Source organism: Pinus tabuliformis, chromosome 2_2, assembly GCF_031772625.1.
Source record: "Pinus tabuliformis cultivar Carrire ecotype Pingquan chromosome 2_2, CPIR1, whole genome shotgun sequence".
NCBI lineage: Eukaryota > Viridiplantae > Streptophyta > Pinopsida > Pinales > Pinaceae > Pinus > Pinus tabuliformis.
In genome coordinates this window covers 1,048,573,271-1,048,598,423 of record NC_142300.1, presented here as the reverse complement: position 1 = coordinate 1,048,598,423, position 25,153 = coordinate 1,048,573,271, and positions in this window count along the sequence as shown.

Sequence of the window (25,153 nt, the reverse complement as noted above, 5' to 3'; positions counted from 1 at the left end):
GTACCAAATGTACATGGACACCACTAATGGCAAATTTCTTGCTTTCTCCGAGGACACAGCAGTCCACCAATGATCCCAGGCAGTGGGAATGTCATCTGCATGCCAGGCGGATGTAATGTTGAGGGCTTGATTGACCTGCTGCCAAATTTCAAATTTATATCGTATTCTTGTATTAGATCTAGGATTTATTTTATCATAGATTTCTATATATTTGTAGGTTTATTACACATGGAAACTCAAAAAATAATTAAGTAAAGAAACAAAGGCCTTTCAAATCTACTCCCCCATAGTGGAAATACAATGTCAAGTATCCAAATTTATTTTATGGGTATTGTTTTGCATGTCATAATTTTGGGCACAAGGTTATCAATTGTAGAATTAAGTTTATTTCAAAAAGAGATGATGATAGATCAAGAGATATCCAAGGATCTAATAGCTTGCATGTTAATGGTAGAAATTACTTTTCTCCATTAATGAACGAGATCGAGTGTTTCATATGTAACAACTTTGGCCATAAGGAAAGTGAATGCAGATCCAATTTTCAAGTCTTGCAAGGAAACATATTAAACATAAGTCAAATGAATAGAAAGTGATGAGAAGATGGAAGGAGAAATATCAAAAATATCAAAATGTGGGTTGGCGTTGACAACCCATGATCAGTATGAGTAGTGTCTTATTGAGAGTGGATGCTTCAAGCACATGACATGTGACAAGAGAAAATTCTTGCATTTAAAGGAGTATGATGTTAACTTTAGAAATGATGCTCCAACCTTCATCAAAGGCAAAGGGATTGTAAGGTTGGATAAATAGACCAAGGCTGAGAATGCGCTATTTATTGATGGATTGAAACACCACCTTCTCAGCACGAGTAAGATGTGTGATAATGGGCATGATGTGATCTTCAGATCTAGGGAATGTGAAATAAAAAATTCAAAATATGGAAGCTTGGTGGAAAAAGAAATCTGAAATGATAAAAACATGTATATATTTAATGACATTAGACATAATTGTTGCATGAGAAAAATAGATGAATCATGGTTGTGGAATAGAAGATTCGGTCATGTCAATTTCGACAACCTAGTCAAGATCAACAAAATTGGATCAGTTTGAGGCTTGCCAATATTATCTAAACTAGACAACATTATATGCAATTTATGCCAGCTTGGGAAGCAAACAAGGGTGCACTTCAAAACTAAGGAATATTCAACCTCTAGACCATTGGAGTTAGTGCATATCGATATTTGTGGACCTACAAGGAAACAGATCCGAAGAGGAGAAAGATATATCATATTTTTTATTGATGACTTCAAAAGAGATACTTGGATCATCCTCATGAAGGAGAAGTCAGAAGACTTCAACAAGTTTAAGTATATTAAGGCACTAGTTGAGAATGAGAAAGATTTAAAGATCAAGTGCCCAAGATATAATAGAGGAGGTGAGTACATGTCTAAAGAACTTGAAGTGTTTTGTGAGGAGCATGAGATTAAGAGGAAGTACTCAATTGCTAGAAGACCTAAGAAAAATGGTGTGGTGGAGAGGAAGAACAGGTTAATCCAAGACATGGCATGAGCTTTGATGGATGAGGTTGGTGTTGGCACATATACCTTTTGGGGATAATTTTCTTAAACAACTATATATATTTTCCAACACGAGCCTTCTTGGGCTAAATAGTGAAAAAACTCCTTAAGAGTTATGTAAAGAGTGGATCGCTTCAAAAATTTTAGGAGCAAGTGTTACATCAAGAGGAATGATTACAAGCTCTAGAATTTTGATTCAAGAGATGATGAAGGTGTCTTTCTTGGTTACTCATTCAAAATAAAAAGTTACAAATGCTACAAGAAAAGGACCAAAAAGGTAGTGGAGTACACTGATATTGTTGTGGATGAGGCAATTCCTAAATTTCAAGACTAAAAAGAAGTTGTAGTTGATTATGACTTCATAGAATATGAGTACCAAGAAGTGTAAAAAAAGGATGAGGAAGAGGAAGAAGAAGAGAAGACCCCGTCTACATAGAAGGATCCACCAAGTCACATACAAAAGAAGCATCTGAAAAGCCAAATACTTGGTAACAAAGAACTAGGAGTGAAAATAAGGATAAAATTGTTGAGAATCTCAAACCAAACACATTTTGCTTTATTATCCTGAGTATATCCCAAGAACTTCAACGAGGCTAGTGAAGATAAAACTAGATCAAGGCAATGAATGAGGAGTTGGACAAGATTGAGAAGAAAAACACATGGGGGCTTGTCCCAATGAAAAAGAACAAGAACAATATTAAAACCAAGTGGGTCTACAAGAGAAATCTCAACGAAGAAGGTCAAGCAGTGAGATATGAGGCAAGATTGGTATGCAAAGGATATACGTAGGTAGAAGGTATTGATTTTGATGAGAAATTTACACCAGTAGGTACATTATATGTTACTAGAAATCTCTTAGAATTTTCATTTTATAAGAATGTAAAAGTCTATGAAATGGATGTCAAGTCATCCTTCTTGAATTGTGAACTAGAAGAGGATGTTTACATAGACAAACCAGAAGGATTTCAGTTGACTGATGATGAGAATCAATTTTGCAGGTTAAAAAGGCTCTTTATGGGTTGAAACAAGCACCAATAGCTTAACATGTAAAGTTGGACAAACACCTACAACAACAAGGCTTCAAAAGAGGATCAATGGACAAAAACTTGTACATCAAATTTAAATATGATCATGTCCTAATTATTACTATGTATGTACTAATGTGAGACAACATGGCTTGAGCAAGCCTTGCAAGACATCACTGACACTCAGTTCGCTATAATGAGACCAACTCTTTGACATACTTGTAATGGTGAAGGTGGTGAGCTCTTGTCTGCTTCGTGTCAGATGCTGGGATAGATCTATAACTTGTACAGGCGCAATTTCATTCGTGAGTGCACGTTGCACCCCCTGTTGCTCATGATCCTGCTGCAACTCATTCGTCTATATGTGCAACTTCATGTTCTTCGTTGAGTTGTTGCTTCATCACATGCAACTCCTTCTCTGTTCCATCTTCTGCCTTCGCGCAATCTTCATGTCGCATCGTCACTTCATAGTCGGAGTCTCCAAAGTTTCTTTCATCATCAATGGACCTTCTTGAGCTTACAACCTTGTTTCGCCTCCATGTTGTCAACAACTATCCTCTTGCATTCATTTCATTTGGTATGTTGCATTTGGGATGTTTCTGTTGTCATATCTTGATGTCCTTGTCTATGAAAAACTTGATGTTTTCGTGGGTAGGCAAGTCCATGGACACTTATTCAACTGCATCCCCAAGTGTGATATGAATGGTGTCTTCATCTCTGCTCTCCTGGAAACCATTGTACCTGTACTACTGAGAGGAAGATGAACACTTGGGATACCTAGAGACATGGCAACACTCATGGCAAGAAATCTGTCAGTTGAAAACAAAAATGAATACGAGAACTGACTTGCAACATACTTGGGTGCATGATCACGAAGGTTTCGCAATTTCGGCCGAGAGGTCGGGAGACTAACTGCCAAGATTACACAAGGCACAGTCTGGGCTGTTGGGAGACTGGCTGACTGTTGGCACTATGTAATGCACAATCTAGTCTGGCTACTGACTGCTGGGATTGCGTAATGTGCAATTCCAGATGGGATGGACTACTAGCCCAGGAACAGATTTGTGCAATTTCTTGGTCCAAGCAGCCACTACCCTCCAGAAATGCACAAAATAGTCCTGGAGGCCAGTGCTGGGTAGGAATGTGCAAATTTAGAGAGGAAGGTGAGCCTTCCTTTCCCAAATTTTGCAATGCAACCTTGGTGAAGGCAGAGCCCGGGCCAAGGTTGTCCGACTCGCTGAAGGGAAACTAAAAGCAAGTAAGTCAGTGAATGCATGGCAACACTAAGTGATAGCACAAGTGATCGACAGTACATGCAAAACATGAATGAAAGATTCAGTAAACAGATCAACATGCATGTGGGTGAGGCAGTTCGTTAGTTGGGTGAACATCCGTGCAAAATAGTTTCATGCATGCGACAGTAGTGAGATAGCAACGAAAACTAAAACAATGCTAGGACAAGCTAATATACATGTAAACGACAACAAGCATTCACTGAAATCAAGCAAACAATACTTACACAAGCAAAAACACAAAAAGCGATAGAAATGCAACACAAGGAATGGGAAGCGGGATTACCCCAAGATAGATGAGTTGAATGTGCTGGCTACTCCTAGATGTGATGCAGGATGTCATAGCTACAAGGTTGATGTGAGGAATGAGCTCTGTAGCATCCGATTGATGATTTTTTATAATATTGGGGTTGTGACGCGCATGCCACAAATCTAGGGAAAGTGACACTTAGTGGGAGGTTTCTGAAATGATCCTTGCATGTAACCTCCAACTGCCAAACATAGATCCCTGAAACAAGGGATGCCTTTGCATGTTGCCTTGGGAGAAGCAGCCGGTGCATGCAAGTCTATTTTTCTCGGTCCCGGAGAGAACCGATCAACTCAGCTGCACATGCAAGAGACTGCTCGACTGCTTGAAGGAAATGGGCATTTCTGGCTGGGATCTGAGCTGACTTCCCAAGAGATTTGCATAATTTCTAGGCCAAGCAACTGACTGCTACCCAGATTTGTGCAAATTCTGGGATGAGCAACCCTACTGGGGAAAATTGCGCAATTCCTACTGGGAGTGTCGACTGGCAGGATTGTGCAATCTTGGAGACCAGCAGGCTGCCAGACAGGATTGTGCAATTTCTGGAGGGAAGGTTGGTTTCCCTCCAGAAATGCGCGATTTTATTGGGGAAGCTGCTCAGCCTGCAGCTGGACCAAGTTCGGGTGAACAACCTGTGAGGGGAATGGATCAAGTTGCGATCGACAGGCTGCCTATGTGCAAGCAAAAAACTGAAGCTTGTGAACTTGACCAAGCGAGGCAAGCTATTGTGAAGGTTGGAAGGGAGGCTCCAAAATGAAGCTAAGGAAAAATTTTGGAGGGTGGTTGTAGTCGCTACAACACATCCACCATCCATCACATCATATTTAAGAGAAAATTCTAAGTTTCAAGCAATGGAATATCACATCGAGCATCAACAAAAAGTTCTCCAACTCTTAAAGGATAACCTCACTTTGGCACATAATAGAATGAAACAACAGGCATATCAACATCTCAGCGAAAGAAGTTTTGATGTACATGACTAGGTATTTATACGACTACAACCATACAAACAAATTTCCCTCAAGCAAGCTAAGAAGGATAATAAATTATCAGCAAAGTATTATGGTACGTACAAGGTGTTACAAAAGATTGGCACTATGGCATACAAATTGGAACTTCCAGCATCTTACCGAGTGCACACAGTTTTCCATGTTTCATGCTTAAATAAGGTTATAGGTGACAAGCACCCAATTCAAACAATATTGCCAAAACTTGATGAGGAAGGAAAAATCATATTGGAACCTGAAGTAGTCACAGAAACAAGAACTCGACAGCTACGAAATCAATCAATTTCAGAGTATCTCATCAAGTGGAAGAACTTACCCACTAAATATTCCACATAGGAGGATGTGAATTTTATAAAGAAGCATCCATAACTACTCAAGTGTTGAGGAAAACACTTTTTTGAAGGAGAAGGGCATGTTAGGCCCCTATAATACTAGTGTATTCCCTTATTATTGTCATTGTAACCCCTTATTGTTATTTTTGTTCCCATGTTGTCCCCATATTATTATTATTGTACCCCATAGAAGCCCACTATTGTTATTGTTGTTCCCTTACATTATTATTGTTATGTCGGCTCTGATTATATTGTGACCCCTTAGACTCCTATATATAGAAAGGAGGTCTTGTCATTTGTATTATCCAATAATTGTTCATTTGTGTAATGTAAAGGAGGTTCCCCCCTCAAAGAGGCTACTTTTGAAGTCGGTTATCTATCTCTTTCTACTATTTTGTGAGCTGGTTGCATAACAAAAGATTCTTAAATTAATAGAGAAGAAGAAGCAAGCAAAAAATTCGGTGGTTTTCTACTCTAGGATGGTTTCCACCTATAATATTGATGTCTTTATGTGGTGTTGTTTGTGTTTGTTTTTATTCATGTATTGTTAAAGTTCTGAATTTTGAAAAGATATCATCTTGCAAAAACTTGTAATATTCATGCAATATTGATCCCCCCTCCCTCTTATTATTTCTACATCCTAACACATTTGTCGCGCATGACCATAGGAGAGGATGCACAAAATCTAAAAGACAATCTGTCAGATGCACAAATTTTTGTTGTGAGTATAGTAGATGACCTTTTTGCAGAGATTGCAAGCTCTTTTAGTATAGTGATGGCAATGGAGGGATATACTATCACACATAGGAATAAATTTATGGTAAAAACAAAATATTTATCTCTCATCGCAGGTTTCCTATATAAGTTGGGTGAAGACGGGACAATATGCAGATGTGTGCTATAAAATTCACATTCCATAGTATTGAATGAGGAATATGCAAGAATTGTTAGATCACACTATGTGAGAAATGCCACAATGCAGAAGATCTTGCACATAGGACTGTGATGTCCCACCTTACATGGAAATGCTAAATAATTTTGCAAGGTCTATAATGTATTTTAAGAGAAATTCTTCGGCGTAAATCACAAGATAAATCATTTGTCAATGCGTTTCGAACCAACTAGTGTGGTTCATCATCAGGACAAGTTGAAGAAACAGATCCAGCTTTAGCATGTTAAATAGTCTGAGCAGAGACTCCAATGGCTAACTTGACTAACGGCTAATTTTGACTTTAGGACCAGAGTCAAGATTTAATGGAAATTAGTTAAATTAGGTGAATATATAAAAATATAAATTAATTTAAATGGTGTTATAGGTTTGCTAAAAAGTTATTGTTTGATAATGTATGTCAGTGAGTGGGGTCAAGGAGAGACAATATGCCCCTGGTTCACAAACTCACCCTACAACTGTTTGAAAAATGGGAATTGAATTTGTGGGTCCCATCAACCCACCCACAAGGAGGACTAATGTGTCATACATTATTACAACCACTGATTATCTTTCATGTTGGGTAGAAGCCATGCCAATCAAAAATTGTAACCCAGAGACAATTGCACATTTTTTGTTTGACAATATAGTAATCATATTTGGGTGTTTGTGAATTTTGTTGAGCGACCAAGGAACTCATTTTCTAATCAAGACCATTGTAGTGCTAATTGAAGAGTTTCATAATTACATCAGAAGAGAACTCCTTACCATACCCAAGCTAATGGTACAATGGAGGCCTTTAACAAGATATTGGAGGCTGCACTCACGAAGGTGTGTAATGTGCTACGTGATGATTGGGATTCGAGGATATCGGCGGTCATATGGGCATATAGGACCACATGTAAGAAGTTGACCAAACATACACCCTTCTAGGTAGTATATGGGTAGGAGGTAGTAATTCCCATGGAAAGTTTGGTGCCCATCTTGCGCATTGTGGAAATCACGTAGTTGAAAGAACCTGGCACAGTGTAATGGAGATTGCAGGAACTATTGCAGCTAGAGGAAGACTATGTAGTATCTAGGTTCCACAGGGAGGTGCATAAAGAAAAGGAGAAAGTGTGCATGACAAGAGAATTAAATAAAATATGGGTATGCCTTGATATTTAGTGTTGACATACAACAACAAATTTTTGAAGCACCCAGGAAAATTCCAAATGCATTGGTTGGGGAAATACATGATCCAACAAGTGATTGATGTGAGATTTGTGTGGCTGCAAGATTTGGATGGTACACTATGAGAAGGATTTGTTAATGAGAGTTGGTTGAAGTTGTAAAAGGACAACCAGGCTTCTTCCTGCCATGTGTAAAGGAATAGGAAGAACTCTACCCTTTGTACATAAATAAAGTATGTTGTTTGTTTTATGAATTAAGTAGTAGTTAGTTACTAGAGTGGGTGTGTAGTAATTTATCATTTGTTGTTGGTAGTAGAATATTTTGGCTTGTTGCAGAATAAAAAAACTACACGAGGTGAAGGAATATTATGCACAGGGAGGTTCCACATGGTATCTTCCCCAAAGCATGCATCACGCAGTGTTAGGGGCATATTCCGTTAACAGTGGATGAAAGCTGGATGAGCTACGAATAGGATGAAAAATGGCATGGAGGGACCTTCCCAGCATATAATTAGGAGAACATGTGTCAAAGTTAGGTGATATGACCCATCTGTTATTACTCGGAGAGCGAAGAAATCATTAAGGAAAATGTTTTCATTAAGGTGTAATCACAATTGAGAATCATGCTCGTACAACCCACCTACGATGCGATGATAACAAAGTAAGTGGTAGATCGCCTACGATTATATTGTTGTGCTCAAGTGATGGTGAGAAGTGGGATAATTATGAGGACAAGCATAAAAGCAAGAAGTTATTTGCATGAGGCCCATCTGTACATTGAATATTTTTGGGAGCGGAGAGCCGAAGTAGGGTTGTGAACCAGATTTAACAACCAAGAGAGCATACATAGTAGAGGTCTAAGGCTCAGGAATTTGGGTATTGGAACTTGGAGCCTCCATTGTAGAAAAATGGGGAAAGAGAGAGGATCACTAGGAGAATGGAGACTATAGACTAAAAAACATATGTTCCCTCAAAAGGTCGAAGTTAAAGGGTTGTAGGAAGAAAATGCATTGCAAAAGGTAGAGGATCAAGAGACAATTGAAGAATATAATAGTGTGAGGACCAATTTCGAGATGGTAGGGACATTAGTGGAGTCATCTTGCAAAAAGATACCTGATATGTTCCACCAAGGAAGAAGATAGCCCCACCTATTTTAATAACTTGTGACACAAAATACTTAGTGGAGACACTGCCCCTACCATATGTTGGTCAAATTGAAGGGAAAATGTGAAGCCATATTAAGAGAATGAGGTACGTTGATCATGATATCCATGATCTTGCCAAATTTCCAAACCTCTAGGATTATTTTCAATGTGTGGATACGAATGACCCCAAGGTGATTAAGATGGAACTCTAGGAGTGGGCCTACCACTTAGAAACAAGTGACATACTCAACCTATTTGTTATTGCCCATTTTGGGAGGGAAACTGAGGTGAATGAAGTTGTTAAATGTCTATTGGCCTATGTACATGAAGGTTTCCTCTAGCTAGACAAACCAGTTAGTGCTGACCTCCAACCTGATTCATGAGATTACCGCCCTCCCCATTGAGGAAGACAATCTAAAGCCATTGATTGTAGATAAAGACCATAGCCTTAGCGTGCAGGTGATGAAGGACTTCAAAATGTCTAGGGGAGGTCGAGGGCCACTCTGTTTGCTATACATGCACTAGCCTGTAAAGTGTCGCAGAAATATTGGAAGGATTAAGTAATGGTTGGTATTATTATCACAGCCAACAAGTGCGCTAGATGAGAGAAGCTGATTTGGGAACCATATTTACTGAAAAAAACTCTAGCAAGACTACGTGGATGTATAGGAAAATAATGGGATGTGACTTGGAAGGTACCTATGAACATAGAAGTGGAGTTCGAGGAAATACCAAGCAGTCAAGAGACTAAAGGGTCATAGTCAGATAAAAAAAAACAAGAGGTCCATTTCCTTGTCATTCTGAAACATGAGCAGGAAGAAGAACAACTAGTACAATAAAAAAAATGCATGACTAGGAAGAAAGAGGATATTGAGGAGTAATGCAAGCAACATGTCTACAAACTGAGCTAGAAAGAAGCAAAAGGAAATTTGCGCTTCTCCGGTTCAAATGATGTTATCAGATGACAATTTTGAGATAATCGGTGAGCACATGGAAGAGGCCACCACGGAAAAGTTGGTCAAGATGCAACAGACATTGGGTGATCTATGCAAGAGGTTGGCAGTCTAATAAACTTCATAAGAACCCGCAGTTCAAACCACCACTAAAGGCCAACCCTAGTCCCTAGAGACAATGTAGGTGCCTTCTTTCACATCTGGAAAGCAAACGATTATTGTGGCTATCCACCGGAGCTATGGAATTCCTTGGCAAGGAATCGTAGCAATGCACAACAGCTACTGCGTAGGTCGACATGGTGCTTTCCCAATTAACTCTGGATAGTTTACACCGGTAGTATCACAATGTCATGCAATTTTCAAGGTAGCAACCATCATTACAGAAGTAGAACATATGAAGACAACGCAACAACAATTACAATAAGCAAAGAAGCTGACAGCAGACAATGAGATGAAATGGCATGTAGCATTAGGGCAGCTCCACTAAGAAGTAATAGGTGATCTTATCAACACCACTGTCCCAACTAAGGGACAAGTTGGAAATATAAGAGAGATCATCCAAGGTCTCAAAACAAAAGTAACAAAACTTGTGGAGTAGCAGAAGTCATCAATGTCACTAGAGGAGCGAGAACATAAGGACTTGGTTCAGTGCACTAGGGACCACTACCATTACTTGGTTGAGTACGAGCCGTGGTGGAAAATACACGGATTCCGTATTGATGAACTTTGAGAAGATCAAAAGAAATGGGAATATCTCCAGAGTGAGGAAATAAAATTTATTGACAAGGGCAACGAATTTTTGATGGTCATATAGCAGGAAAGAAGTGAGGACACCAATGTAGTCACAGGGGATCCAACCACCAAAACAACACATAACCTAATCAAAAAGGGGGAAGATAAAGGAACCAAAGTGGAGGCACAACACCAGGCCTTGCAAACCTTAAATGAATTAGCAAAAGAGGAGACTCCATCTCAGGAGAAGGAGAACGATTGAGTGGCTCGAGACAAGCCACAATTTTTTGTTGGGGGGCTCTTGGAGGCCAATTTTTTTATTTTTTTGTAGTAGTGTGAGAGACCACACATAGAGGAGAATGACATACACACATTCTTTATATATAAAATAAGTTTATATTGAAATATAGTTGTTAACATGAATATTCAATTTTTTTTATAAGTTTTATATTGAAATATTTATAAGGTAAAGCATACATTTTAAAGCATTATATAACTCAAACTTAAGACTTTAAAAAATATCTAGCATATTTTTGGTAAAATTGACTAGAAAAAATACCCAAAAGAAGGCCAATTTTTTTATTAATTAGACTTCTCTTTAAATACCTATTTACTAAACAAGTTTCTCAAAGTTTCATATAGATTTATGAGAATCATAAGTATTTGTTGTTTAATTTGGAGAATTATAGTGCCCCTAAGGGTTTTTTAGTGTGTTGAACCTATTTATGAATTTCAAAATGCATTTTTAACACCAATAAATCACAATTTCACTAGAAATTGTATTCTTAGATTTTAGTGAAAGAAGTCATTTCATCTATTAAATAAATTATGCCCTTTATTTTTACTCTATTAGCTTTTTGTCACATGACTATTCTCACTAGGTTCTTTGTCGTGGTTGTTTGGGTAATTGTTAGAGGCTTGAACCCCTCCCGCTCACCATGCCCCCCCAGACAATGCATGTGATGTAGGAGGGGTGGAGGTGGTAGTAGTTTGTGGGGACAATGTGGGGCTCAACTTTATCCCCATAATTCAGTCATAACATATTTTAATGCAGTGCCTTTTGAGACTCAACCAGAAATAAGAAAATTGGAAACTTAGGTGGGTGTTGAGAGGCAATCCTACTCTGACTCTGAGATACTAGACGAGAGTTCTTAATGGGTTCCTGACCCTAGTCACACCAGGGGATGAAAAAAGAAATACCTCAATTTTGTTACTCTGCCCTTGCAGATGAAGACTCAGTTTGGTCTCGTAATGAAAGATAAACAAGCGGAAGGATACATATTTGCTTCATTGGAGGACATTAAAAGGATGTTGAGGAACTAGTGCTTCTCCATGGATAGGCTTGACATAAGGCTAGCCCATGTAGAGGGGCATCTTCATTGTGACTTTGATAGTGCTACACCCCAAGATCGAGTGTTTCTTCTTTTGAATCTTAATGGATCAAGTGTGACTTTGATAGTGCTACACCCCAAGATCGAGTGTTTCTTCTTTTGAATCTTAATGGAATCAAGGATATTAAGTTTTCGAGTATATTTTGACTTTTGTTGTATTTAGAATATCTATTTTTTGTAATTTGGAGGCCTTTGAAAAGAAAAATTGGAGGATTATCCTAAGTAATAAGAATCCCCACTATGAACAAGATGTAATAGCTCTGTATTGTTGAAGATATTTTGGTGATATAAAACCTTTTAATATATACATTAGAATTTATTTAATAATTTTACATATATATTTTGCATCGTAGAGGAACCAAGCAACCCACTAATGTATTGTTGAAGATATTTTGGTGATATAAAACCTTTTAACATATACATTAGAATTTATTTAATAATTTTACATATATATTTTGCATCTTAGAAGAAACAAGCAACCCACTAAAATCTACGACTTGTCCTCCTTAAATAGAGACACAATGGGGAATTTGAATCTTAGATCTCTCACTTTTCACATGACTCACATTACTTTAATCACCAATTAAACTTCCTCAAAACATTTATACATAGAAATAAATAAATTATTTTAACGTCCACGAGGCTAAAGATAGCCTATGGGACAAATTGCTTCTTCATCTACTTGATGTATTCGACCCTTTTTCTGTGAAGCTTCACAATAAATGCTCTCAGCTTCTCGACAAACCCCTCACTAAATAGATTATCCCAAGAGCTCGTTGCTAGCATATCTACATAACTTTCCCTGTTGTCTTTGAAGGCCTCACATTCTAAAATGAAATGTTTTTCTATTTCCACTTTTCTGGAAGAACAAAAAATGCATACTCTTTCCTCCCACACTTCCTTTGGCCTTTTCCAGCACCCTGTTTCATAATGGAGTTGATGAGAATTAGTCCTTAATTGAGCAATAAGAATTTTGGCTCTCCAAGAGATATTGGCCTCTATGTATGCTTTTGGTTGATGATTATGAGTGGGATTAAACACTTCAATATAGTAATTTTTCTTTCTTCCTAGCTCCTTATCCCAAGTACGTTTGTGGAACTTTTCCATAACAAAATCTTTTATCTCTTTGTTGTTTATGGGACACGCGTTCAAGCAAATACCCCATTTACTAAACCATTTGTTATTTTGTTGCATCCAAGTTTTTTTGCTTTTGCACAATCTATCATTAAAGACAACCTTAGGCCATCTACCATCTTCCATTTGCTCATTTTTTTAAATACCTTATGACTCGCACCATAGAAATTGCTTCAATAGGAGCAGTCCCTGTTTCACTTAACAAGATATCATAAGGAACTGCACTTTTCATCTTAAATTTGTTTGTAATCAAACACTTCTGTATTTTCTCAATTTGTATCCACTGCATGTCAAAGGTACTGCTAGCCCACAGTTCACAACCATAGAGAATCACTGGAATCACTAGAAGCCCAAAAATAGTTTGAGTGGTCTTACAGTCCCATAACTCTGCCTCTCTACACCTATTTTGAAAAGCATAAAATGCTTTCCAACCCCCCAAAGTTATTTTCTTTCTACAACCATTCCAGCTTAGATTTTTTGTTGAAGTCAATTGCGAGGTATTTGTAATCTGCAACTTCTTCCAAAATGTTGCCTTCAAAGTAGAATTAATGTTGGTTATGTTTTATTTTCTTAGAGAAGACAACTACTTTCGTTTTGCTGATATTGACTTGCATCCCCACACTTCTACAAAAATTCTCAAGGGATAGTAAGTGCTCTTGCAAACCAAGAGCCAATTTAGCAATCAAAATAAGGTCATTTGCATATAAAAGAAGCCTTATAACAAACTTGCGCCAATAGATACCATCACCTCCTTGCAAATTTAACCACTCCTCAAGCTTGTCGATATATAAACCAGAAAGGGTAGGAGACAGTGGGCAACCTTGCTTGACCCCGATATCGCTTCTAAAACTTTCATAAATTCCTGCTAAAGTTCTAATTTTGACTTTCACATCTTCATACAACCTATGCACAGATGCTCTCAAATGTTTAGGAACCCCAAGTTCCTCCATTCTCTACCAAAGTTTATCTCTAGGAACCAAGTCAAACACTTTTCTAAAATCAACAAAGCAACAAAAAGCTTCTTCCTTTCTCTCCCAAACTTTTTCAATGATGTGCCTTAAAGTTATGTAATGCAACTATGGGATGTTTACGTCTAAAACTTGCTTGCCCTTTAGCACATTTATGTCTTTCTTCTACCCACTTGCTAATTTTGTTTTCTAACATGCTTCCAAATAGCTTTGCAAACAAAGGGTTTATAATGATGGTCCTATAATTGAAGGGATTATTGACATCACTGCTCTTGAAAAGAGGTATTGCTAGACTAGTTGACCAATCTGTGGGGAGCCCTTGTTGTATGATGTTGTTGAAGATTTTTGTAATGTGAGGTGCAAGAATCTTTGAGCCCCACTTTAGATATTTTGCTTGGAGTTCAGCTAAGTCTTTTGCTTTTCCAACACCCAACTTCTTGATACCCATCTCTACCTCTTGTACTGTGAAGAGTTCAGTATCAGTGTTGACCAAGGGGAGAGGGTCAACCTTGGGAACCTCCTCATAGAGTTGTCTTGCATAATCAAACCATTTAGAAGCTTCAATATTATTTCCAATTTGTATCTTTTTCGGTTGGAGATCCTTCCAAAATAATTTGGGATTATTTTTCCTAAGGAAGATTAGTTCTTCCCTCCTTGAAACCATGAAATCGGCCTTTTTCTTGCTTAATAACTGCTTGTACGATTTGAGCTTTATGTTATCATTGTTTGACTCTTTCCACATTCTCCTTGCCTTTTTGCATTCCTCGTTAAACCAAGCATTAACCGAAAAGCAATTTGTTTCAGATTTCTTAATTTTTGTTCTTTTGCACTTTGCAAGTACGCATTGAATTAAATGTGTTAATTCATGACTATGAAGGTTGTGACTTGTAATTTTCTCATTCTCAAAGAGCCTCTCTAGTGTCATTTTGAAGGTATTACAATTTTCTGGCGTCAAGAGAATTCTACCCTGTGGGATATTTTGTTGGACATGCTGAAGCTGAATTTTTGACTCTAATTGTTTTTTTCCAATCCAAGAGAAACATAAATAAATTGGCTTGTGATCTTATTTTAAATCCCATAGCTGATCTCCAACCAAAACTTCTTCCATTTTCTCACACAAACCATGCGAGCAAATTACATAATCTACCACACTTGCTCCATTGTAAGTATTGTAAGTGAAATTACCGAACTTTCCCCATCTGGTCAAGCCATTACAAATGACTAAATCAAAGGCCTCACATAGAGTAAGAAATTGTTCACCAAAGAGATTGCAGCCCTTGTCCTTTGAAATTCTTTCCCACTGATGATTACTTTCTTATGTAAGCCAAATAGGGTCACAATCATCTTTACAACAAATAATGCTAGCTTGCTCACTTGCAGCGCTAGCATTGAAATCACCCACTATAAGGATTTCACCTAGCTGCAAATATGTTGCAATATCCGCTTTTAAAACTGCAAATGGATCTTTGTGGTCAAGCCCTCTACCTTTGTAGATTTTTGAAACCTGTGGCGCAAAATAGCATGTTGCAATTCTCATGTGGTTTCCATTTTTTGATATTTTAAACCAAATGAATTGCTTATTTGAATCTTCTTTTTCTAACTGAATAAGACGACCTTCTTTCTCCATTACTAAAACCATGATACCCCTGTGCCCTTTGCCATTCCCTACTGCCTTGTTCCACAATGTCATCTTCCAGTATCCTTCAAACAAAAGTGTCTTGCACCCTTCATGCTCATGTGTTTCTATGAGGCAAATTATGTCTCTATTTTCCGCAATAGGCCCTAACCCAGGTCCTCGTCTCCATGGGTAACCTTTGCAGTTCCAACAAACTAATCTTAAGGAAACCTAGGTATGACTTGATTGCTATTTATTTTGACATGCAAGACTCACATTTGAGTCTTTTTCCCTATTTTCCCATATCAACCTTGCTTTCTGATTTCCTATTGAAGAGTTTTTTGCCTCTTCCTTATTACCATCTTGCTTCTCTGTTCTGGAAGGAGGTCCAAATTGCGCTATCACAGATTTGCCTTTATAAATCCATGCTCTCTTTCCTTCATCTCTTGCTGCGCTAACCTTTAAAATTTCCTCCCTTCTTTCCTCTTGTTGTTTTACAGTTAAACCTTCTTCTAGGAAAAAACGAGAACCCCTCAAGAGATGTTTCTTGCTTAGAATAATATATTTATCATGCAAGCTAGGCATAATGACTTTTATGGGCCTAGCCCTCTCCCTGTTAAACCCACCCACCCTCCATGCTTGACATATTTTCCTTGTCAGAGCAACTTGTCTTTCAAGAAGTCTCTTGCAAGGTCAAGAGTACATTCATTTTTCCCATAGTCTTTCACCCCTTTAATAATTATTTTTGCTGCCCTATTTTGTCTTTCCTTGCCTTTACTATCTTGCATGTTGTCAACTTCAATATTTGTTTCTCCTTCCTTATTAGCAGAATTGCTAATAACTTGAGCCCAAGTGTTGGAAACTTTGTTGGAATCTCCTTTCGATTCTTCTCTTGCGTTCTCTTCATGGTTGTTTATTTGGACAATTATTTTCCCTTTATACTGGGATGATTTCACATTCACCACCTCTGTACTTTCCACTACAGATTTCTTTATGTTTTGCACATCCGCCTTCGTGCATTGCCATTCTGTCTTCCCTATCAAGAGAGCTACCTGTAGAAATGCCACTTGTTCTTTTAAAATTTTATTGCTTTCTGCCAACGCATTGTTCTCAGTCGTTATTATATGAATTTTATGATCTCTTTACTACCCTTTAGCTTCTAAAATCTCCAACCTTTGTTTTGCATTTAACAATTCTTTCACATAAAGATAAGATGACCAGGTGAGAGGTGTGGATGTGGGACTATATAAGACAAAATCATCAATGACTTTTCCTTTTGACTTCTTGTTGCCACGTGCTTGTGGAGGAGACTTGTTTGAGTGCTTTTTGAGAAGGGCTCGATTACTTTTCTTTTGAGACCGTTTCTTCCTTGCTTGCTCCCATTTTAGACGGGCTATTCTTCATTTCAAAATGCCCCGATATTATTTGGCATTGACCCAAACCCACTTCCCAGCTTTGGCGGATGAGGCAATTTCACTTGTCCTAAATCATTTGTCTCCACATGTTCTGAAATTTCTGGTTCCTTTGTCATGTTTGAATGCATTTGCTGCTGAAAACTCGATTGAGTGCGTGCACAGGGAGCAGGGAAGAGCGATTAGGGTTCAGCGCGCACAGGGGTTGTCAGAATACCTATGAAGGGTGGACGAGGAGGGGGCTCCACTCCTCCTACAAGGAGGCCTTGGCCAGCATGGGGAAAAAGCCTCTTGAAGATGTCAGGGAAACAGAGGTGGAAGGGAAAAAAAGCACGAAAGCAGGAACAGAAGAACCCACTAAAAAGGATCAAAATCACACAAAAGACAAGGAGGTAGAATACAGGAAATAGGAAACTAAAGACAAGAAACACAAGGGACCTTGAAAACCCAAAACAAATATAACTCCCAGGGTGATTTTAAATAATCCAGAGCTGCAGGCGTACAAGGAACACATGGGGACATATGCCATCATCTGTAAGTTTATGGGACTATGGCCCACTGAAAAAGCTCTACAATCATGGATCAGATACCACTGGAAACCTAAAGGAAGCATAGATCTTCACCTTGGGTCTAAGGGTTTCTTTACGGTGGTGTTCACAAATATTGAAGACAAGGACAAAATATTTGAAGGAGGGCCCTACTTCTATGCTGCTGCAAGACTCTATATGAGACCTTGGGTTATGAACTTTGTCCCAGAAAAGGAGACTTTTACTTCAGTTCCGGTTTGGGTAAGACTCTACTCTCTACCTCTTGATTACTGGAAAAATGAATCGTTAGCGGCCATAGGCAATAAATTAGGATGCTATGTTAAAGCCTCTGAAGCCACTAGAAGGGGAAAATATACTTCCTTTGCCAGAATTTGTGTGGAAATGGACCTATCAGGAGCTCTACCGGAGGAGATAATCTTGGAAGTTTTTGATGAAGAATGGGTTCAAACAGTAGATTATGAGCACATTCCATTCAGATGCCGCAAATGCCATGAACATGGACATATCTTTAGAGATTTTCCACTCAGCAAGGAAATAAACAAAAGCAGAAGCAATACAGTGAAAGAATCAGATAGCTTTCAGAAAGTGGTTAACTGAAGTAAAGGAAGTAAGAGAGGTCCGAAGAATCAGCAGCAGAAGAACAATAGTTCAGGCAAAACAGTTTCCAGGTGCTTTAGGAAGAGGAAGAGAATACTAAAGAAGAACAAGCAATGGAAGGGAGTTCGACAGACAAGGAGGAAGGGAAAAACCTAGAACAAACACAAAATGATGAGTACTAGAAAGAAGCCACTATGAGTGATGTGGAACAAGAAATGGATCAGGAAATGACCCAGAATGACACGGACCCAGAGGACCATGAACTACTAGAAATTCTTGATAAAGAAAACCTAGACCTAGAAGGCTTCTTGAGGCAGGGCACCACGGGGGAGTGGATTTGCTACCTCAAAAGGAACTCAACAGAATACAACAATTGTTTCTATGGAGATCACAAACTGGGGAGCCAGAGCGATGTAACAACATAGACAAACAGGACAGTAGAGGAGTGAAAATGATGAAAACTACACTGGGACTAGTCAACAGAAACCCAGGCAAGAAAAGAGGTAGGAAAAAGCAAAATGAACTCTTGATGGAGTGTGGAAAACTGATGATTGATTCAGGTAAGATGAAAGATCTAGCCAGTTACTCCTTTACAAATCTTTTCTAATGAAGTTGACATCTTGGAATATTAGAGTTCTAGGGAGTAAGAGAAAGCAGAGAATGCTTAGCAATAGAATGAAACAAGAAACGTCGGATATAATGTTTATCCAAAAAACGAAATGTTCCATTCAAAAGGTAAGAAAAATCCACAGTAAATGGCTCAGCAGCTATGAGTTTCTTGAAGTAAAAGTAGAGAATACAGCAGGGGTTTTACTTACTCTATGGAATCCCCACAAAATTGGCATTCTGGATGTTGAGGCATCCAGAAATTACTTATCGATTGTCATTCAACTAGTAGGAGAAAAAGATACCTTTCTGGTCACAAATGTTTATGGCCCTCAGAGAATAGATGACAAACTTAAGTTTCTGGATACCCTAGTGGATCTCAAGGGTAGACATGCAGACATACCCTGGATCATGGGAGGGGATTTCAACATGATTAAATCCCTTTCAGAGAAGAAAGGAGGAACAAGATCTCTAAGTAGAGATGCCACAGCTTTCCAAACTTTCTCTAACAACATTAATCTAGTGGATACTAATTGGAATACTGGCCTTTTCACTTGGAATAACAGGCGAGGAGGAGACGCCCTAGTCGCCTCAAAGCTAGACAAATTCTTCATCTCTGAGAATCTTATGATAGATGGGAAAGAGGTAACAACACGAGTTCTTCCCTTTGGTGGCTCAGATCATTGGCCAATTCAGTTGGAAATCAAAGGCTTAGGGACTCCTAGGAAGAAACCCTTCAGATTTGAAAATATCTAGTTGTCTCACCCAGACTTCACAGACAACATTGAGAAATGGTGGTCAGAGTACTTGCAGATTCAGGGAACCAGATTGTATCTTCTTCACAAGAGATTAAAGCATATAAAATGTCGGCTTAAGGAATGGAATAAGAAGGATTTTGGTAACATTTTCGAAGAAAAGAGAACAGTTGAAAACAAAATGTAGGCTCTCAACCAAGCTCTAATCAAGGAAGGCTTTGATAAAGAGATCAGTGCACAAGCGAATAAACAGTATCAAAAATGGGCGGATCTATGTAAGTAAGAGGGAATATTTTGGAGACAAAAATCCAGAGTTCAATGGTTAAAAGAAGGAGAGCGCAACACTAAGTTCTGTCATAGAACCACCATGGCCAATAGAGTTCACAACAATATCTTTTCAATCAAGAATGAAGCAGGGGAACTTCAGATATCCCATTGATCCGGATTTATACAGCAACGCAATAGATTACAGAGATAACCATAAATACATAGATGCGATAACCATAAAAACAGAGATGCAACAGAAATAATACTTCATTTCATTAATGGAGAATACTGAAATATGCTTACAAATAGAAATAACCCAGCTAGGGCGATGGTAGCTTATCTCTGAGAAGAGATGTGTCGGCTACATGCCTCTGAACTGTTCCAAACTGTGTTTAAAATGAGGCTCGAAGGCTTATTTATTATTGAGAAACAATGGAAAACCCTTCACATTCCAAAACCTAACCCTAGAGGATGAAACGCCAAATTGTGGGCCCCGTTTTGGGGTGAGTTGGACAACCAACTTCCCGGGGTCGCGAATTGGTCGTATTATCTCCGTTTGACGTGCATGATAGCCCGTTGGAAAGATCTCTCCGAGGACTATGACGAAAAAGACGATTTTTATCATAAAAATCACTGGCGGTGGATTTCCCAAAAAACATCATTTAGGGCCTCAAAACGGCTCCGGAAGTTTAGGACCCGAAAAACTGCTAAAAATAGTAAACTGCGCTATAATTAAGGAAACTGAAAAACTGAAAGAGACAGATGTGGGGGTCCAAATGGGATAGGTGGGTGGCCACCAACATCCACCTGGATCATTCCTCCCCCCTTAGGAAGCAATGGTCCCCATTGCGTTGAGTTCCTCCTTGAGATGAGGAAGCTTCTGCTGAGCTGGGTCTCTGGTGAGCTGTTCTGCAATCTCTGATGTGTCCGGAAATGGTGGGAAGCATGGTTGGCGATGGTCCACATTGAACACTCAGTGAAAGCGAAGGAATGGAGGAATGTTATGCTTCCAAGCATTATTTCCCGTAGCCTTGGTACTAGTGTAAGAACCATGTTAGAGTGGTCTGAGTTTCTGATGGGTTCTGGTAAGGCGTTCTTTTTGCATATGTAACCAAACTTTGTCGCCCACCTGAAACTTGCGTGGTACCCCTCTGGGTGAGGAGAAGTTGTTCCTATGTTCTGTCATGACCGTATCCCTTTGTTGTTGCCGCTGCATGGAGGAACCCTTTGTGGGGGCCATGGATGTAGCAACGATCTTCCCCTTACTTTGAGAGTGAACCAAACAGGAAATAAATTTCCTAGTCTGTGATATGAGCTTGCTGCCTTTCTTGGTAGTGATCAAAGAGGTGGCGGTAGGTGGAGCTACCTCTGGTATCCTGTATAACTAATTATCCAAAGAAATAATGACAGCGCGAGGCCTTGACTCATACACAGCATGTCGCCTCCACAAGTATGGCTGGCCTAATAGTACATCACAAACATCCAGAGGTGTAACATCACACAATACCTCATCTGTGAAGGGCTTGATGCTGTAGGGAAGGCGGCACTACTGGCGAACTTTGAGATCTCGTCCTTCGTGAAGCCACCCGATACTGTACGGTTGTGGGTGTGGTGTAGTTGGTAGGCCCAACCGCTTCACGACCTCTACTGAAATGTGTTTCTTTTGGCTGCCACTGTCGACAATGAATTGCAGCGGCAAACCCTTCACCCACATCTGTGAGTGAAAAAGACGTTCCCCCTCCTCTGGCTCTTTGGGCTCATTCTTCTAGATCTTGGCAGTGGCAACAGTGGCACTAGGATCCGCATCAATGATCTGCTTCCCTTTTCCATCCCCCTTGTCGGGTTTTGGCTTAGAGTCAGAACATGCATCTGATTCGGAAGCCTTCAACTCGGCCACCAGCGACTTCTTGGTCCGACACTCACTTGTGTTATGAGTGGGACTCTTGTGGAACTCACACCACTTTCCTGTGTCCTTCTTCGACTTCGTGGTGTTGTTCTTTTCTTGCAGCTTCGAGGGGTTGTCTTGGGTCACCCCACCTTGGCTTTGTCCTTTGGGCTTTGGATTTGCAGATCCAAAGTCTCGCTTCTTCTGTTTGAACTTTTGCTCAATTTTGGCAGCGTATCGGTATGCTGTGCCGAGTGAGGAGATGTTCAAGAACTCCATCTCTTCCTGGATGTATCTGTGTAGGCAGCCACGGTATTTGAGTACTAGATGCAGCTCAGAATCTTTGATACCCAATTGTGTGCGAAGGGTATGAAAAATATTGGTGAACTCTGGCACATCTTGGTCTCGTCCCTGCCGCAGTGTGGTCCATTTGATGTATTTGTCCTCATAGCTTTTGACAGGGTAGTACTGCTCCTTGATGGCATCCCATAAGTCATTCCAAGTGGGGGTGACTGAAAACAGTGAGCCTGTACTTTCATCCTTCTGCTCGCAGTATGTTTCCCACTAGTCCTTGACGTGGGGGGCTGCTTTGAGAAGAGCGAAAAAAATCTTTTCCTGACTTGAAAATTCATGAACAGAAAAATACCCATCTAGCAGATTTAACCATTTATCTACGGCATTTGCGTCTATTTGACCCTCGAAGATGGGGATTTCAAAATTAACTTGTACCTTAAACGGTGTGGCATTTTCAGAGTAGCTGTTGGAAGCTGATGCGTCGCCTCTAGGTAGCCGCTGAAGGATCTGCGCAAAGCTATCCATCATCGCGTTCCTTTGCCGCTCGAGGGCTTCTTCGAGCAAGATTCTGATAGGATCTCCTGCCCCCTCATCTTTCTTCTCATCCGCCATGGGAGGTCGTCGAGATTTACGAGGCTGGTCTTGCAAAGGTTCGACCAATTCAAGCCCTAACTCCTTATATCTTGACCTCGTTGGGGACATGCAAAGAAAAACAAAGAAAAAGCAGACCGCTCTGATACCGCTGATCCGGATTTATACAGGAACGCAATAGATTACAGAGATAACCATAAATACATAGATGCGATAACCATAAAAACAGAGATGCAACATAAATAATACTTCATTTCATTAATGGAGAATACTGAAATATGCTTACAAATAGAAATAACCCAGCTAGGGCGATGGCAGCTTATCTCTGAGAAGAGATGTGTCGGCTACATGCCTCTGAACTGTTCCAAACTGTGTTTACAATGAGGCTTGAAGGCCTATTTATTATTGAGAAACAATGGAAAACCCTTCACATTCCAAAACCTAACCCTAGAAGATGAAACGCCAAATTGTGGGCCCCGTTTTAGGGTGAGTTGGACAGCCAACTTCCCGGGGTCGCGAATTGGTCGTATTATCTCCGTTTGACGCGCATGATAGCCCGTTGGAAAGATCTCTCCGAGGAATACAACGAAAAAAACGACTTTTATCCAAAAAATCGTTGGCGGTGGATTTCCCAAAAAACGTCGTTTAGGGCCTCAAAATGGCTCCGGAAGTTTAGGACCCGAAAAACTGCTAAAAATAGTAAACTGCGCTATAATTAAGGAAATTGAAAAACTGAAAGAGACAGATGTGGGGGTCCAAATGGGATAGGTGGGTGGCCACCAACATCCACCTGGATCACCCATAAAGATATAGAAGTTGTGTTATTCCACCACTTCCAAGGTATAACACAAGAGAAAACTTCAGATAGAGAGCAGGCCATCAAGAAAATTACCAGAAACATATCGAAACTGGTATCCAGGGAGGACAAATTCAACCTTAATAGACCAGTAACGGAAGGGGAGCTAAGGTATGTAATTAAAGACATGCAAAATGGCAAAGCACTGGGCCCGAACGGTTTCAATGTGGACTTTTTCAAAGCTTGTTGGAACATTGTTAAGCAGGATATATTGAATGTTGTGGAGGATTCCAGGTCAAATAAAACTATTCTGAAAGCCCTTAATACTTCTTTCATCGCCCTGATCCCCAAATAGGGGATTGCTCTTACTCCGGATAAATATAGACCCATAGCCCTATGTAACGTAATCTACAAGATTATATCCAAGGTTGTGGCTAATAGACTCAAACCTTTGCTTCCAGTCCTGGTTTCTGGGGAGTAATCAGGGTATGTGGAAGGTAGACAAATTCTGGATAATATCATTCAAGCACAAGAAGTGGTGCACTCTTTAACTAGCAAGAAGCAGATGGGCATGATCATGCAATTAGATGTTGCCAAGGCTTATGACAAAGTAAATTGGGTCTACCTAAAGAAAATGTTGATTGCATTTGGTTTTGATCATCTCTGGGTCAGATGGGTAATGGCACTGGTGACCTCCTCCAGTTTTTCTATATTGGTTAATGGCTCCTCCTCAGAGATGTTCAATCCTTCTAGAGGCCTTAGATAGGGGGACCCGCTCTCCCCCTTCCTTTTTATTATCATGATGGAAGGGCTGGGGAGAGCTATAAAACAGGTGCGATCTACAGGAAAGATTAAAGGCCTGCAACTAATGGATAATGGGAAAGCTCTGACTCACCAACAATTTGTTGATGATACCATGCTTCAGGGACTCCTCACAGTCTAAGAAGCCTCAAACTACAAAAGAATTCTGAATCTTTTTCCCTCGGCTTCAGGTATGGATGTAAATCTCTCCAAATCTAAAATCTTTTTCTTCAATACCAATATTTCTATTCACAAAAACATCTCCAGAATTCTTGGCTTCTAAAGAGATACTCTTCCTTCAAAATATTTAGGAGTTCCTCTAATGGCAAAACCAATGCACAATAGTATATGGGAACCTTTGATCAACAAGTTGTAGGATGAAGTCAGTAAATGGACCATCAGATCTTTAAACCTTGCTGGCAGACTAGTTCTTACCAAAGCAGTGCTCCAAGCAATCCCCATCTTCATGTTATCAGCCCTCCCAGCTCCAAAAGGGGTCCTTCAGCAATTCAGAGATATTCAAATAAATTTCCTTTGGGTAGGGAGGAGACCAAGAGAAAATGGCCCTTAGTGTCTTGGGATAAAATTTGTAAGCCCAAAAACCATGGAGGGATTAGATTGGATGATCAAGAGATTCTCAGTAAGGCTCTAGGAGCCAAACTTTGGTGGCGTTGGGTCTAGCAACCAGAAACCCAATGGGCTAAGATCAAGAAAGAAAAATATGCTAATTCCTGGAAAAACAGTGATCTTATAAGAATGTCTGGAAATATAAAGGGTTATTATATTTGGAACAAAGCCTGGGAAAATAGAAGACTAGTACAAGAGAATAGCTTCTGGGAAATGAAAGACGGAAATCTTGCTCTTTTCTGGGAAGATAAATGGTAGCAAGAATCAATCCTGGTAAAAGAAGAGTTTCTAGATCTTAAACAAGAATTGGAGTCCCAAGGTTTAATAAAGGTTAAGGATTACTGGACACATTCTCATCTCATGGAAAAGTGGAGAGTATGAAGAAAGATAGATTGC